The sequence below is a fragment of the Vanessa atalanta genome, chromosome 7 (genome assembly GCF_905147765.1).
Source record: "Vanessa atalanta chromosome 7, ilVanAtal1.2, whole genome shotgun sequence".
Classification (NCBI taxonomy): Eukaryota; Metazoa; Arthropoda; class Insecta; order Lepidoptera; family Nymphalidae; genus Vanessa; species Vanessa atalanta.
Window position 1 is genome coordinate 11,819,080 of NC_061877.1, and position 6,000 is coordinate 11,825,079.

Here is a 6,000-nt window from a genome sequence, read left to right on the forward strand (position 1 = left end):
TGGATGCGTTCAAAAGTTAATTAATATATATATACCAATACGTCCTAGTACGAGAGACTTGAACAAAAAGAAAAAAAGAAAGACTTAGACCGAGAGAAACAATTTAAGAAATTTCGTACTTAGAATCAATTTTCTGCCCTGTAAAGTGCCTCTCTATCATTCAAGGTTGGCCGCCTTTTGAACTTTCCTTAGATAGCTAGAACATGCCTAAGAAGTTCTTCTAGCCTTTGTTGCGAAGTCAAGAGTTTTTTTCTGCCAACAACTCATTTGCCTTGTATTATATCCATTATTGTTAATTGCAAATTGTAACGCTCGCAATATATTAATCTAAACGTATATTGTTAATTTACATAAACATTAAAAGTTTCATCATTAATTTGGCTTAAGTAAATACTTAAAAATTAGATAATTTAATAATCGATCACACCTTTTCAATCTCGAATGACATTAAGAGATTTTCAACCTTTAAAAGGTGGTACAGAGTGATTGAACACTCACTAATTTACACCCTACTCATGAACTACTGATGTAAAAAGGTTCAAGAATAGCCACAGATTAAATCAATTCATACAGATGCATTAAAAATAGTTACTGTATAAATCTTGACCAAATGGAATGTTTTTTTTTTTTTTTATGGCATTAGTTGGCGGACGAGCATATGGGCCACCTGATGGTAAGTGGTCACTACCGCCCATAGACAAAGGCGCTGTAAGAAATATTAACCATTCCTTACATCACCTATGCGCCACCAACCTTAGGAACTAAGATGTTATGTCCCTTGTGCCTGTGATTACACTGACTCACTCACCCTTCTAACCGAAACACAACAATACAGTGTACTGTTATTTGGCGGTAGAATATATGATGAGTGGGTGGAACCTACCCAGACGGGCTTGCACAAAGCCCTACCACCAAGTGAATATGAATAGTGAAATTTAATTGTTATTACAGATCCATAGAGAAGAGAATTTAGGTAGGTTTGATAGGCCTTCTCTTAAAGACGTGTAAGGACGCTTTTCAATGAAGCTTAGCTAAATAATCTTTTGGAAAATTAAATAGATTTATTTATGTAATTTTTATGTTTAACAGATCTTTTTAAAAAAAAATCTGGTACAAATATTTCTTAAGCATTAAAATGCTATAATTTTTGTTACAAAGAAATTGATTATTCACTTTACCAAGATCTGTAATAGTTAAGTTCTATATCGTATTTTGAATTAATTTCGAATATCTGTAATATGCTATTCTGTGTACATTAAAGCGAAAACCCCAAACGAAGCAATTTGTAATCTCTTCCGTTCACAAAGAATTTTCTATTACGTTACAAATTAAATTTTTGGAACACCTCAAAAATAGCTTACATGGCTAACGAATATTCAAACTAACTTTGTTAGAACAATTTGTCGAGATGGAATGTCGATATTCAAATCAGGGGTCGATCTACCAGGAATTTGGAACGTCTTATATCCAAATTTTTTTTCACAGAGTGAAATCTTCTGGAAGGTCTCCTAGAGGGTGGGATAGACCAACGAAATAATTCTTATATATTTGTGTAATAATAGACACGTATTAAGTCCAGAGAAAATTCGATCTACTTATATTTGTATCAATTAATTAATTATTCTACCCTTACTTATCGCCCAACAATATCGAATATCAATAACCCACAAAAGCTTATCTTCGTGAATCCTTAGTAAATATAACAACCATTTTCCATTATGAATCGAATAGTATTTAATTTGATTTCGGTCATCAAAATTTAACAAAAGGACTAGTCGTTATAAAATTTTAGATTTTTTCAGGCAATGTGTTCCGCATACTTTTTTTTTTATTTTAGCCAGTATGAAGACAAAAATACTAAGAGAATTCCCATTTTTTCAATTACAAAAATTTCGAACTCACAAACCTTTATCCTTATTTATACTCTTAAAAGGCGAATTAATAAAGAAAATTATCTTGTGCTATCCTACTTTATATAAATACTCTGTGACATGTTTCCTAAGTCACTGATTTAGGCACTGCGTTGTCTATCAACCTCTAAATGTTAAACTTATTGTTAATATTTGATATACGTGGTAAGGCTTTGTGCAAGCCCGTCTGATTAATGTACCACATGTCATATATTGTAGCAAATAGCAATATACTGTATTGTTATGTACCGGTTTGAAAAACGAGTGATCCAGTTTAACTTTAGGAATGGTTAAAATTTCTTATGGCACAAGTCTATGAGCGATAGTGACTACTTACCATCAGGTGGCCCATTTGACCGTCCAACTAAATATTGGACAACATCACATACATTACTCTGATCTCAATGTCAGTAGCTAAAGCACTTGTGTTGTGGAAATCAGAAGTAACGACGGTACCACAAACACCCAGACCCAAGACACATAGAAAACTAATGAACTTTTTCTACATCGACTCGGCCGGGAATCGAACCCGGGACCTCGGAGTGGCGTACCCATGAAAACCGGTGTACACACTACTCGACCACGGAGGTCGTTGTCTACTTACTTACTTAATAAAAGTAAATAATCTAAAGACCGAATCCTTTTTATAACAAAATTTTAGATAGCAAGAATCACAACTTATAATAATCGAACTGACTTCACTCCGGTACAAGCTCTGGTTATAGAAAGCGTACCCGATGTCTATAACCAACAAACGCTTCCTTAGAACACTTCTCTTTTCAAATCAATCTTGCGTTCAGAAACAGGACTAGGGACAGGACTCTTCAAAATATATTGTACTATTGAGATGCTCTTTCAACAAAGGTCTCTTCATGTTGGTTTTGTCATATATTATATTATCTGTAATGTTAATTTTCGTAATTAAATATAATCACAAAACTTAATTCGATAGTTAAATGTTTAATATTATAATCACACTACTGAGCCTTATTAAATCAATAAAGGAATCAGTACTTGAAGGTTTTTCCGTCAATCTGCGGAACCTTCAAGCTATTATTGGTATGGATGTTAACATGGAGCTCTCTATATTTACTCTGAATCTATTCAAAAGTTACTTATCCTGTTTAAACATAGGAGCGGTTCGAAAATAGGAATGTTTCTGACATTCAAATTAACCATTACTTAGATTCAATTGATAAAGATATAACGCGTTATAAAGAGTTAATTAGTTTGTATTAAAAAATTATAATTAATTTTATGTAGCATTAAATAACTAGTTTTAATTACAAAATGTATTACATCCGTTCTTGAAATTATATCCCGCAATACATTCCCGATAAAAACAAAATAACGATATTATTACGAGTGGTATAAATACATTATTTTCGGACTTAAACCGCGATCATGACTTTTTGACAGTCAGCTTCTGTCCGAGAAGGATGTAACTCTTTTGAAACGTCAGTCGAAATAATTAAAAACGTATATATCGGCGGAAAATCACGTATTTAAGAAAAACACGTGCCCGGAAATTATTGTTTTAATTATTCTTAATAATTTAAAACTGTTTGATTATTAAATTAATTAATTAGTTTGAAATATTTCACCGTCCATAAATAGGTGTTATATTGAGTGAATAGTGCCCCCACCCATTTTTTTTATAAAAGGCCGCACGCCAGCCGGTATCGGGAGGCTTGTTCGAGCCGTCGGAGCGATCGGACCTCCTCAGCTTAGAATAAATCAGAGAAGAATATTTCCTGTGTTTAATTTCATACTTTCGAGGATGGATATAAATCCAAACCCTGACATTCAGCAATGCTGACGTCATGTTTTTAAAAACAAACCGGGACAAGCCGTTCCGTCATATATATAATAACTGAAATAATATATTAATTTGATAAATAAATATTGAAAAAGATTAAAGTACACAATGATACTGAGCGTTTGTAATAAAAGCTTATATTAGTTTTATAAAATCGTTGATACGTTAGTTAATAAGTCTAGATGTTAAGAAGGCGTGTATCTCCACCGACGATTACAGTTTCAAGCCCGGGTAAGCACCGCTGAATTTTCATGTGCTTAGTTTGTTTAGAGCCGAGATGGCCCAGTGGTTAGAACGCATGCATCTTACCCGATGATTGCGGGTTCAAACCCAGGCAAGTACCACTGACTTTTCATATGCTTAATTTGTGTTGTGAATTTTCATTAATATTTTTCTACTATCCATACTTGTAATAGTATTTGTACGTACATAGACATACATTTCTAGAAATATAACAAATCATATAATCATCATTTTAAATGAATATTACAAAATATATATTTGATATCGTATACGGACAACACTAAGAAATATAAAAATAAAATATATTTAAAAGAGTATTCAGCTATCCACCATTGGAACAACGTGGTCGAATAAGCTTCAAAACCTTCTCTTTAAAGGGAAAGGGGCCATCCCAGTAGTAGGACATTTACAAGCTTTTACTTTTACTTTTAAAAGGGTAATTCAATCAGTGCACAAAACAATTTGTGATTATTAATATTGAATTTGGAACATAAATGTTCAACGGCGCGGAGGCAAATTACTGTAGAAAAGATTATAATAAAAAGAGAAAAAAAATAAGGCATTAGCTTAATTTTGTCATTCTACATCTAACAAAATAAAGAAAACCCTGCTTTAATACATCCTTTATATATTTTAGTCGGATATTTCGTGCGAATAATCCATTGTGACGACGTACCTTGTTCCTTTAATTACACTGATTGGGTCTCCTTACAAACCGAAACGGAACATACATAATTGTTTCTAGGCAGAAGAATAATTAGTTAACATCGTGCTGTTCCTTCTGGACTAGTTGGAAGGTATTTAAAGAGACTGTGTAAATTTCGTACAGTAGATATGTAATCGATAAATTTAATTTCATTGAAGACTTTAATTCGAATGAAAGTATCTACATATACCAGGAATTACGATAAAAGATTGAGGCCTAGACATTCCTGTTTGACTTACTATAATTACGGTAATTTTTACGACAATTTTTTTATTCACTTTGTACGATTTTAGTAGCATTAAATTTCAAATGAGCCGAGATGGCCCAGTGGTTAGAACGCGTGCATCTTAACCGATGATCTCGGGTTCAAACCCAGGCAAGCACCACTGAATTTTCATGTGCTTAATTTGTGTTTATAATAAATTCATCTCGTGCTCGGCGGTGAAGGAAAACATCGTGAGGAAACCTGCATGTGTCTAATTTCAACGAAATTCTGCCACATGTGTATTCCGCCAACCCGCATTGGAGCAGCGTGGTGGAATATGCTCCAAACCTTCTCCTCACAGGGAGAGGAGGTCTTTATCCCAGCAGTAGGACATTTACGGGCTGCTAATGCTAATGCTAAAAATTTCAAATGACTATTACAGCACAAATTTGAACAATAATTGAATTGAAAAATAAATACAATTATATTATTAGAACAGTGACCCACAATCAACTCACTTCACTTGATTATCAATTACTTTAAAAGAGACACAGTAACTGTTTACTGTTCGTAAAAATTTGCAAATGATTTCGCCAACAACAATCTATAAAGTTCATAAATGATTAATGTGTGGGGAAGAGTTAGCAAACTTTTTTCTCGTTTGTGTTTGTGATCCACTTATAAACAAACAATAATTTTGAATGGATCCTTAAAAACTGTTGACAAACTCGACTTAGTCGTGTTGACTGACACATAAATTAACACGCCTCAAGGATACAATTTGTCTTTCGTGAAAATACAAATTTAAAATATAAAATCCTTTTATTTAATGCAAATAGAGTATTTTTTTGTATTCGTTTAAATATATGCAAAATATGTTTTTATACTGATTTTAAAAATGAATTATTTGCGTAAATTTGAAAGTTTCAGTTGCTTTATTAAGAAGATAAAATATTTGAATTCAAAAGACATTGGAACATATAAGATTCTTATGAATAAAAATCTAATATCATAAAAACATTAAATAGACACTAAAGAACACTCTCTGTTTGTTATTGATTTCATAAAAACTTATGAAACGTCATTAAATTTATTAGCTTCATTCCTTTATTACATT